Consider the following 12,942-nt stretch of genomic DNA (forward strand, 5'->3'; position numbering starts at 1 on the left):
CGGGGAGGGGCATCGATGGGCAGCCTCAGCCTCACCAGGGTGCTTGTTAGAAATGCAGACTCTCTGGCTCCCACCCAGACCTGCTGAATCAGAACCTGCGAGCTGGCCCTGCTCATCAGGTGCTTCCCATATTCATGCGAGTCTAAGAAGCCCTGCTCTGAAGGTACTGGGAACCTCCCCCACCTCCTGCTGCAGTGGGGTTGGGAGGAGAAGCCCCATACCACAGCACACCATGGAGCCTGTTTTCAGCATGCAGGTTCCGAGGCCTTGGGAAGCTGGGAGGCAGAGGCAGGAACAAGACGGAGGGCACGTGGTACACGAAGCGTGGGCGCACTTGTTCTTCTAGGCCACCTGGTGCCCTGCCACTTCCAACCAACAGCGCCCGGAAATGACAGCTCTCACTGGCCTGCCACAGTACAGTCTGGAGAGAACCAGACTGTCAGTTCCCCTTACTGATTCCTGAAAGCTCCCGTCTGGAGTGCCTCGCAGCTGGAGGTACTTGGAAACCACAGCAGAGACACCATCATTGTCCCTGAGGGGGTGATCAATAAAAATCAATTTAAAAAAAAAAAAGACTTCTGTACATCCGGGAGCATGTGGCAAGTCAGGTATCCTGCAGAGTGTAGGAGGCACGCCGCCCTTGACTTTGAGGAAGGAGGAGACAAAGGCGTCCATCACTAACTCTAACACCTTCACCCAGAATGAGCCCCCAGAGTGTTACACACTTTGTCAGTCCAGATCCTTGTGGGAAAGAGAAGGAACACCAAAACCGAGTCATTTAGGGAGAGTTTATTGAAAGTTTCTTGTTCAGGGGCACCTGGGTGGCTCAGTCGGTTAAGCGTCCAACTCCTGATTTCAGCTCAGGTCATCTCAGGGTCGAGGGATGGAGCCCGAGAGGCTAGGCAATGGGCATGGAGCTTCCTTGAGATCATCTCTCTCTCTCTGCCCCCCTCCTCATTTCACTCTAAATAAATAACTAGATACATAAATACATAAATAAAATTTTTAAAAAAATAAGTTTTGGGGCACCTGGGTGGTTGAGCATCTGCCTTTGACTCGGCTCATGGCCCTGGCATCCTGGGATCAAGCCCCACAAGGGACTCCCGGGTTAGGGGGTAGCCTGCTTCTCCCTCTGTCCCTCCCCCCTGCTCCCACTCTCTCTATCACCCTCTCAACTAAATCAATAAAATCTTTAAAAATAAATAAGTTTGTAAAGTGTATTGTTTACAAAAGTGGAGGCAGGGTTTGGGGAAACCAACAAGGGAAGACATAGGGACTTGGCCTGAAAGGGTGAGTAATGGAGCAGTTACTGGAACCAATAGGGGACAGATATACAGAGGAGGCTACCTGCAAGGAGGCGTGGCCTTCATAACCATGGTGACCCAGCAGGGGTGAAGTTGGGGAATAACTACCCTGACATCATTCTACTCCCATCCTCAGCCCTCTGGCCACTGCCTTCCAATGGCCAAACCCAATCAAAGGTCAGAAAGCAAGGGGACCTATTGATCCAGCCTGTCAGAGTCCGGCTCCCTGCACACAGAGCAGGCAGGGGTGGGGTGGGGGGAAGAAATAGTTCCCCACACAGATCAATCTATTGGCTGGACCAAACACGGCAAATGGCACATATACACCAACCATGCCATGTGCCCCACCCCATACCTATGACAGACATTAATAATCAAAGTGTCTTTGCCTGCTGGGCCTGGACAACTTTCACAATATTTAACACAGAACTCCACCTCGAATCTATTAACCTTGGAACGGGAGACGAAATCTGTAGTGGATGCCGTTGGTGGCCTAGCTGGTACCCATCCCCTCCTTCTTCGTTGCTAACAGAACCAAGATATCACCCAGGCACTAACGTACCCCAACCCTAGGGGAGAAACTCTGTTTCCCTTGCAGCTACGAATGGCTAATGAGACATACAGCAGAAGGCTCCCCCATAGCTGGTGCCACTCTCATTTCTCCCTTCTGGCCTGATGCCTCGGTGATCTTGAGACTAAGTATCTCATAGCTTCACTGAGCCCCCGACTCCGTGCCACAGATGAAAGCTTCAAACTTATTTCTTCAATTGGATTATAATTGTCATACAATAGCCTATTCATTTCAGGTGTTCAAGATGATGATTTGATGTCTTTTACATTACAAAACGATCACCATGCCAGGTCTGGTTGCCATCCGTCACCAAGGTTCTTACAATGCCATTGACTATATTCCCTATGCTGTCCATCACATCCCCGTGACTCATGTATTTTATAACTGTACGTTTAGACTTCTTTAATCCCCTTTACCTATTTCATCTCTCTCCCTACCCCTACCCCTCTGGCAATCGCCAGTTCTCTGTATAAATCTGTTTTGCTGGGCAGCCCTGGTGGTGCAGCGGTTTGGCTCCGCCTGCAGCCTGGGGTGTGATCCTGGAGACCCGGGATCGAGTCCCACGTCGGGCTCCCTGTGTGGAGCCTGCTTCTCCCTCTACCTGTGTCTCTGCCTCTCTCTCTGTGTCTATGAATGGATGGATAAAGTCTTTAAATAAAATAAATCTGTTTTGCTTTGTTCATTTATTTTGTTTTTTTTTTTTTAGATTCCACATGTAGGTGAAATCATATGGTATCCATCTTTCTCTGTCTAACTTATTTCACTTAGCATAATACCCTCTAGGTCCATCCATGTTGTCAAAAATGGCAAGATTTCATTCTTTTTATGGCTGAGTAATATTCCATTGTGTGTATTTATATATATATGTACATATATATATATATGCAATATATATACATATACTGCATCTTCTTTACCAATTTGTCTATCAGTGGACACTCATGTTGCTTCCATATCCTGGCCATCGTAAATAATGCTGCAATGAACATAGGGGTACAAATATCTTTTCAAATTAACGTTTTTATTTTCTTTGGATAAATATCCAAAAATGGAACTGCTGATCATAGGGTAGAACTATCTTTAATTTTTTTATAAAACTCCACACTGTTTCCCATAGTAGCCGTACCCATTTACATTTCCACCAACAGAGGACGAGGTTCCCTTTCCAAACATCTTGATATGTGAGAAAAGAAAATCTCTCTTTACTAACCCAGCACTTATCAGATTTGTCTGATACTTGCGATCAGATACACTCCTAACTGACACAAAATCTCTGTGCCATATTTATACTTCATAGATGTGAACTCTTCACTCACACATGTATTTATTTATCCCCGTGCTAAGTGCCAGGTGAGAGACAAGGCAGGCACAGTCTGTTTCCTCTTCAGGGAACCTTGATCTATATTTTGAAGGATTCGTAGGAGTTTCCAGATGGATAAATGATAGGAAGACAGAAGCAGCAGAAATGAAAGAGTTTCTACAGTGTCAGGATGTTAAGTACTAGGAATCCAGCTAGCAGTCTATGACGTGTAACAAAAGAAGAAACCATCAGTTTTGAGCAACCAATTCGATTCAAACCCTGTCATGAGAAAACAGAAGTGATTATCTGCTTGGAAAGAACCTGAGAAACAGCCAAAGATTATGTTATTTGCTTGTATGATGGGAAATCAAAAAGTGGTTTGGGATTTCCCAAAACAAATAAAATGTTATATAAAACAGATGTAAAGTGAAACAAAATATATTCTGAGTCTTTTGCCTCAGACTTGCTTCCCAGAGCTGAGTTTGGGTCACAAACTTGGGATCCGGTCCGTACTTCCAAATGTATCCCCCAATTCCTTACACAAGCTCCTCCTGTGGCCACACTGGTCTGCTCCCTGCGTCCATGCAGTCTCCCCTCTTAGAATCCCCCACCCCAATTCTTGCCTAGCCCCCTGTTCTTCCAGACCAAATCAAGGTAAATCTTGGAAGACGGGAAGCTGGGTTTAAGGAAGACACATATCCCACTGGCTCTCAGGGAGCCCTGATGCTCTGAACTCCTGGAGCACTCACCATCAACGGGATCTATGTGGTGCTGACCACAGGTGGGTCTGCTGTTCAAGCCTCTCTTTGTGCGCTGCTCCTCCAGTCGGGAAGTGGACTGAACGTCGGTTGCTTTCACCTCCCAGCATCCCTTGCCCCTCCCTTTCAGCAATTCTCACATCCCTCCCCACTGGAGAAGTCTTCTAGGCACCTGCTCCCCCCTGGGCCAACTACAGGCTGTTGGTGTGGCCCCAGCACAGAGCAGGACCCTCTGGCCATGAGGAGTCATGTGACTGAGGTCTAGCCAATCGTGGCACTCACCCCTGACCTCAGTGAGTGGTCCAAGGAGAACACGCATGACTCAGCGGGACCAATCAACATCTATCTCAAGGTATATAAAAATTTAAGTTGGGGATGGAGAGGAGGGGGTGGGATGGGAAGAAAGAGAAAAGGCATGAGAGACAAGTCTGAGATCATTTGAATGTTCAGATCCAGCTAATCCTAAAGGTAGGCTCACCCATCTTTCCCAGTTATGTCAGCCAAGAAATCCCCCTTTTGCTTAAGTTAGTTGGAGATGTGTTACTGTCATTTGGCAATGAAAGAGTTTTGACTAAAACAGATGATGTGACCCCACTGCCCAGCGCATGTCTGCAGAACTGATAACTGGAAATGAAAGGGCAGATTAGAGGTTTTTTTTAAGATTGATTTTATTTATTTATTTATTTATTTATTTATTTATTTATTTATTTGACACAGAGAGAGAGAGCACAAGCAGGTGGAACAGCAGGCAGAGACAGAAAGAGAAGCAGTCTCCCCCGCTGAGCAGGGAACCCGACATGGAGCTCGATCCCAGGACTCTGGAATCATGATCTGAGCTGAAGGCAGATGCTTAACCGACTGAGCCACCCAGTCGCCCCAATTAGATTATATTTCAAAATGAATTGGCTATGGTTCCATTTATATGAAATGTCCCAAATAGGCAAATCTATAGAGATAGAAAGTGGTGGGTGTGTTAAGAATAAGAATATAAAAAAAAGAATTGGGATGGAGCTAGAGAGTATAATGCTGGGTGAAATAAGTCAGCCAGGGAAAGACAAATACTATATGACTTCATTTTGTGTGGAATTAAGGAACAAAACATATGAGCAAAGGAAAAGAGAGAGAATCCAAGAAACAGACTCTTAAGAGAACAAACTGATGGTCACCAGAGGGGAAGGGGGGAAATAGGGAATCAGAGTATGTTTATCATGATGAGCACTGAGTCAGGTACAGAATTGTTGAATCACTTTATTGTACACTTGCAAATAATATAATATTGTATGTTAACTATAATGGAATTAAAATTTTTAATTAATTAATTTATTCATAAAAGACACAGAGAGAGAGGCAGAGACACAGGCAGAGGGAGAAGCAAGCTCCACGCAGGGAACCCGACGTGGGATTCGATCCTGGGTCTCCAGGGTGAGGCCCTGGGCCAAAGGTGGCGCTAAACCGCTGAACCACCCAGGCTGCCCCATTTTTTTTTAAGATTTTTTATTTATTAATTTATGGAATTAAAAATTTTGTAAAGCCTCTTTTGGGCCGCCTGGGTGGCTCAGTCAGTTAAGCATCTGTCTTCGGCTCAGGTCATGATCCCAGGACCCTGGGATCAAGCCTTGAATTGGGCTCCCTGTTCTGTGGGGAGCTTGCTCTTCCTTCTGCCCCTCCCCCATCTGTGCTCGTGCTCTCTCTCTCTCTGTCAAATAAATTTAAGAAATCTTTTTTAAAAAACTAAAAAGCCTCTTTCAAGTAAATAAATAAATTTGTAAAAAATAAAAATAAGTATCTGTATATCTATATATCCTTAATATGATAATAGAAACCAGGAGCGCCTAGGTGGCTCAGGTGGTTGAGCATCCAACTCTTGGTTTTGGCTCAGGTCATGATCTCAGGGTCGTGAGATCAAGCCCTGAGTCAGGCTCCATTCCAGCAGGGAGTCTGCTTGAGATTCTCCCTCTCTTTCCCTTCCTCTCTAACCCCCTTCTCTCTCTCTCTCTCTCTCTCTCTCTCTCTCTCAAAATAAATAAATAAATAAATACTTTTTTTAATCTAAAAAAAGAAAAAAGAAACCAAGCAGATTAAGTTAAAATTTGACTTTCAGGAATTCAAGGAGCACACACCTGTGTTTGGCCACATACCCCCGCCCCTGTTTCCTGTCTGGGTGAATGGCAGCAGCAGCAGCCAGTTACCCAAGTCAGAATTCGGGGTGGGGAGATAGTTTCCACCTGTCACTCCTCCTTGAGTTTTAACCACAAGTTCTCTCCCTTCTAGCCCCCAAATATCTTTCCAATGACCTATCATCCACCCCATTGCTGTCATCATGCAGACCCTGACCTCTTGCCCTCCCTGCACAGCCTCCTAACCTGTCTCCCCACTGGCTCTCTAGACTGTAGCCTGAGTGACCTTTCCTATAACACAAGTCTGATCACACATCTTGTCTGCCTGTCAGCGGCTCCCACTGCCTGCAGAACAAAGCCCAAGCTTCTGGACTCAACATGTAAGTTTTTGTTGGCTCCAGTCCCTGCCTATACCTCCTAACCAACCTCACATCCACTGTATCACCATCCCACTTCTCCCTCCCTCCCTCTGTCTCTGTCTCTGTCTCCCGCTCTCTTTCTTACACACACACAGTTCAAGCCCATCCTCAACCACTTAGTGTCCCCCACACCCTCCAGGTTCTCTCTTGCCTTGTGCCTTTGCACCTGCTCTTCTTGGGGCCTGAACTTCCCTTTTCTTCCTCCTTCACCTGGCAAACACCCTGACTCATGCAAGTCCCAGATGAATATCAGGTCCTCCAAGAATCCTCTCCTGACCCCTTCTAGCCACATCCTTTGCTTCTTCCTCTGTGCTCCTAAGACCCCTTTTGCACGTCTCTATTATAATTCGAGACACATGGTCTGCCACGTAAGCTGTAGTCTCCTTTCAGAGTCCAGCCCCAAAGGGATAAGGCAAGCGTGCATTCATTTGTGTGTTGTAGGAATAGATCTGCACCAGCAATATCACAAGTTTAACTAGACAAGGATGGTAGTAAGATATTCGAAAATAAATTTTTGCAGGGAAACATCCATGATGGGGTAAAATAGATGAATGTCTACAAACTTCCTCCCTTGACCCAACCCGCCCAAGAGAACCTCTAGTTAACAACCTAATTCTCCTTTCTCCCTTAGCTCTTGAGAGGCCAATTCCTAGACTTTTTTGGTGCAGGGTCTGGAATGAGCAAAGAAAGACAGCAGCAAAAAGGTCAGAGGAGGAGTAGAAGCACTTCAGGAAAAAGGTTAAATTGCCCTATGTAATAAAGAATGGAGAGAGAAAAGAGAGGAAGTTCAGGAAGTAGAAGTCATGAGGGCTGTTGGAAAAGAAGGAATTTTTGAGTAGTGAATAGCTTCAGAGTGTAGGACAAGAGAAAACTGGCCAAGAGTCTAAACAACATATAAGGCATGCTGCCAATGGGTCATCTACCCGGAAGCCTGCTTAATGTTCTTTTAGAAAGATGGGGGGGGGGGCTAATTTCCCTTTTTTGTCAGGTTTTGGCTTATTTGGACTGTGCTTCTATAAGTGGATCTAGGACTGGACCATGTGGGTCACAGTTGGAATAGGGTTACATGAAGTCATTGAAGTAAATGCAAAATGAAATTGGAAAACCAGCCAAAAACATGTCCTGCTATTAATAGGATGGAACTCATTACCCATTTCCATGGACCCTACTTATCTTACATTTGCTCATACTGCTCTGTCTGGTAAGAATTCTGCATCCTGAAATAGTAGAAACATGGGCGAGCAGCAGAGGACACAACCACACGGCCATCCATGGATTCAGGAGCCCTGAATCTAACCTCTGCTTAGGAGTCATACACAAATGTGTGTATGACCCTGGGAAGGTCACTGCCTCTCTTTAAGCATCAGTTTCCTTATTTGAAAAAATGAGGGGCTTTAGACCAGATGACCATCAACTAACTGTTCATTCCAACTCTGAGATCCTATGATTTAGAGGAGACTGGGCTGATACCCCTCTTAAAAGTCTCCAGATTCCAGCTCCCAAACCCCTCCCCTCAACGGAAGGCTCTGGGGAGATATTTCAGGACAGCAGTGAGCTAAAGAAACTTTAGGACAAGAGCTCTAAAGCTTTGGAGCGAAGATTGTCAGCAAGCTCCCCCAGGGAACTTTGAAGAAGCATATGTGCCCATAAACAGTGTTTAATTAAAGAGCAAGCAAATGGCAGCATGGAAAACTGAAAAGCAGGCTGTTCGAGAATATTTCTCCAAATCCAGAACCCATCACTCTGCATCTCTCCTCAAGCCAAGCAACATTCACAATGGCTTTGTTAGAGAAACAGGGAGCCTTTGTTTGGGGTCATCTAACCAGTTGCTCTGGGAAGGCAGCTGCCCTTGCTCTATGCCTGGACACAGTCTCCTAAGCACCGTCCCGGCCCTGCAGAGGTGAACAAACCCTGGGCACCAGCCACCTGGTGAGGCTGAGGACTGAGCTGACCTTTGCAGGATGAATTCCTCTTTAAGGGATTGTTAAATCCACGTGTGTTCCAGAGCTTTTCCATGGTGTTTCTCATTCTTTTGTGTGCCAGACCGTTGTCATATTGTGTAAGAATGGCTAGGACCCCAAGAAAAAAGGACTTCCAGGGCACAAGAAAATCGTGTCATTGTCTCCACCAGAGGAGTAAAATTTAGACTACAGAAAGATTTCTTCAAGGGGCGCCTGGGTGGCTCAGGGGTTGAGCACCTGCCTTTGGCCTCATCATGATCCTAGGGGTCTGGGGATCAAGTCCTGCACCAGGATTCCCACAGGGAGCCTGCTTCTCCCTCTGCCTGTTTCTCTGCCTCTCTGTCTGTGCTCTCATGAATAAATAAATAAAATCTTAAAAAGAAAAAAAAAGAAAGAAAGAAAAAGAAAGAAGAAAGAAAGGAAAGAAAGAAAGAAAGAAAGAAAGAAAGAAAGAAAGAAAGAAAGAAAGAAAGAAAGAAAGAAAGATCTCCTCAAGATTGGATTTAGCAATGTGGCCAAGGCCACAGAAATTAACAAGTGCCAGAGTCAGGATTTGAACCCAGGGTTCTCTGAAACCCAAGCCCATGCTTTCGACCACAGGCTGTAGCCCCTCCTCAAGGGAACGTCATGGCTCACCACCCATCCCAGCACTGGAAAGAGCACCTGGGCTGACAGGTGGGATATAGGCCCCAAGGGTCACGTCGGCTGAGGGTTCTTCTATTTCCTCCCAGGCCAGGGGAGTGGACAGTACTCGTTGCTAGGAGTCTGGCTTTCGTGTTTGTGGTCATGGAAGGCTGATCGGGAGTGGAGGCGTGGGTTGAGTGGAGCCTTTCAAGGGGCTGTAAGAGAAATAAACACAGACTTGAAACAAATGGCTATCAAATGCTATTAGGGACCAACCCCTGTTACTCCTAAGAATGAAGAACTAGGAGATCAAGGAAATTTGAAATCCACATGGTGACCTATAAAACTGCTCTATTTAATTACTTATTCCGACTACCTCCTAAACCAATTTTTCTTTCTTTTCCTTCTCACCATTTGATAGAAGTTGCAAAGAACTGTGGACTCCCCAGCATCTATCTCTGGCAGAGCTCTCACACACTGTTTTATAATTATCCGTCCATGTGACTCTTCCTCCTTCATTAGGCTGCGAGATCCCTAAGGCAAGGATCTTAGCTTATTCATCTTTACTTCCCCGATGCCTAACACATCATAAGGCTCTCGATCAATATTGTTGGGAGGAAAGAAGGAAAAAAGGAAGGTAGGGAAAGAGGGGAGGGCAAGAAGGAAGGACTTGAATAAGATAAAGAAAATAACGATCTAGGACACACATTTAAGGCTTTTCTTGTATAACAACCAGTTACGATAGATACGTGGTCTTGATTGGACCCTGGTTTGAGCAAACTCTAAGAGATACTTAGAGGCAAAATGGGGAAATCTGAATATGGGTGGTATTAGACGATACTAGGAAATTATTGTTAACTGTTAGGTATGTTAATGGTGTTGGGATTACATAAGACAGTGTCCTTATTGTTTAAAGACGCACACGATGAGGAAGTGAAATGTCATGAGTTATACATGATTTACTTGTAAATATCTAAAATACCTCAGAAAACAAAAGATGGCAACAATTGTTAACTCTAGGTAATGAGCATACAGATGTTTATTACACCGCTTTCTCCTTTTTTCTGTACCTTTGAAATGTTTATGATACAAAATTCCAGTAAAGCAGTTTTCCAATTGAGCCACAATGCATTTATCAAATTCAGGAAATTGTCATTGCTAAAATACCGCTACCTTATATACAACCCATACCCCGGTTTTGCCAATTGGCTAATACTGCCTTTTATATCAACTTTTTGTTTCCAGAATCCCAGTCCTGGACCACCTTTTGCAGTTACTTGTCATGCTTCTTTGCTCTCTTTCCATTTGAAGCGGTGTCTCAGCCCTTCTTTGTCTTTCACATCAAAATACTGTTTCATTGCATTTCTGTGACTGCGTCCGTGACTTGATTCTCGAATCCTACAGGACTCTGGCAGGAATGCAACATAAGATGTGGCCTCTGCAGCGTGACACGTAGGGGGCTCCAGATGTCAGTCATTGATTCAATAACCAAGTACAGAGCATGTACCACGGGCTGAGCTCTGGAGTCCCCAAACTGAATCCAACCATGGCCTTACTCCTGAGGAAGACAGGAAGTAACTTCACCCTAACCCAGCAGGAGCGGCCACAGTGGTGAGCAAAGCACCCAGGGCAGAGCCCGGGAAGAGTGGAGGAGAAGTTGCATCTGGAACAGTCTTGAGGGCGGGCTAGGAGTTCCCCAGTAGGGATGGGGAAATGGGCCTTGCCAGATGTGTTTGGAAGCAGCCAGGAGTCAATGGGCTTAAAGTTTGGAGATGGTCGGATTGCCAGGTTGGAGACAGAGATAGAGAGCAAAACAATAAAGATTATCTTTCCTGAAAATGGCATCCCTCCATGTACACTGGTTTATAATCTGCTCCTTTCATTTCACAACTTGCTCTGGACATTTTTCCGTATCGACAAATGCAGCTTGGTTTTAGTGGATTTTTAAATGAGCCATTTCCAATGTCAGACCATGATCTATTTAACCAGTCTCTTGCCGACGGACATGCAGGTTGTTTTGCCACTGCGATCTTTGTGCATTCTTCTCCCATTTCTCTGATTATTTCCTTAGGATAAATGGGGGAGAGGTTTTCGGCTGCCAAGGTCAAGGCCAAATCTAAAGGCCTCAAGCCCTGCGTCAGAGAGAGTGGCGTAGGCCATCGGTTGTCTTTCCTCCTCCCTGCAGCCAGAACAAAGCTCCTTCGTTAGCAGGCTGCCTCCCTGCCTGCGTGAGCTGCCTGCGGACCGAGGGGGAAGCCGATTTAAGCTAACGACTCACACCAATGATTGCCAACACGGCTGATTTAAGACTCTAGCTAGGCACATTGACATTTTCCAGACATGAAAGTTAGAACCTAGATGGCCTAATAGCCCATCCCAAGATGCCAGAAAGGAAAAATAGGAAGAACAAAAGAGTTTAGAAGCCACTCTGCCTGGAGACAGGGAAGGAGATGGAAACTCCACATGGTTGGTGCAACCAATGAGGAAGGACACAGACTTTGAGGCCAAATGATTCAAATCTCGTGGTGTGGGGCAAGTCACAGCCTCTCTGAGGCTTGGTGCCCTTGGGTGTAAAACAGGAAGATAAAGGCTGCGTAGTGGAGTTCTGTGAGGGCTGACTTCCATAACTGGTAGAGTGCTGGGTGGTCAGAAGCCCGAGAGGAACCCTTACTTACCACAGGGGGTTCAACTGAAGAGACTTCATCGCAGGGATCTTTTCCATAGGTGGGAGCAGGGTTCAAGGGACGAGCAAGGCACCCAGAGACCGGCCACGGCGGGAGGCCATTACCACCTCTAGGGTGGAAGGAACAGTAGAGGGAAGGCTGTGACCAGAACCTGGGCATGGCTGGCACTGTGGAGAAGGGGCCACATGGCTGGAGTGACAGATGGAGCTGTTGCTGGTGACATGACCAAAGAAAGAGGAAATGAAGAAGAAATGCAGCATCTCCCTCCTCCAGCCCTCCAGTCTCCTGCCATCGTCTACCGGAGCCAAGCCCAAGCAGAAGCCAGTGACGAGGGACCTTGGAGATGCGGACCCACTCAGAGACGTTTCTGTCTCGTACGTTGGCGTCAGGGGTGCTGACTGAGCTCAGAGGCACACAGAGCAGGAGGCAGTAGTCGGGTCACCTGAGGAGGTCCAGCCTGAGGAAGGCAAAAGTTGCAATGGACTCAAGTGGATTCTGGCCAGGAATCCGGGCAAACAAGCCATCGATTCAGAGACCCCAAAATGCCAGGTGTTGGGATCCATCCAACCCAGCCCTCCTTGTTTTAGAGATGGGAAAAGAGCAGTCCAACATGAGTAATCTGCCTCAGATCGTCTTCTAGCTAGTTCCACATCCAGGGCCAAAACTGAAATTTCATGACTCCAGAACCAGCTTTTTTTTTTTTTTTTTTTTTTTTGGAACTATACACATTATTACTACAAGCCTGCATCAGGGTCACCTTTGGTAGAGCCAACGATGCCCTTATTCCTAACATGGCCGAGCCAGAAGAGGTTAATTACCCCTTGTATCCTGTGCCCAACAGCAGCTATGGGAAGCCAGAGTCACCTCATCTTTGATGGGCTCAAGCAAGCAGGAAGTACCAACAGTCTTCAGAGCTCAAGGGATCATGGGCAAGTCTTTCTCCAAATTCAGATTCTTTGGGATTTGATAAATACATCCACCGCGCCAACACCACTCATACAACATGCACTTTTTGAGTGCTTGCTTCGCATCAAGTACTTTAATTGCTGGGGAAGAAAAACTGCATCCACGCCGGCCCCGCCTCCAAGGGGCCCCACTGTCCGTTCTCCCAGTTGATCATACCTCACTCCACAACCTTGACCAGTTCCTCCTTGACCACCCAGGACCTGTGACAGCCCAGCACGTAGGAGGTGTCCGATCCACT

This window comes from Canis lupus, chromosome 14, assembly GCF_048164855.1.
Source record: "Canis lupus baileyi chromosome 14, mCanLup2.hap1, whole genome shotgun sequence".
NCBI classification, from domain to species: Eukaryota; Metazoa; Chordata; class Mammalia; order Carnivora; family Canidae; genus Canis; species Canis lupus.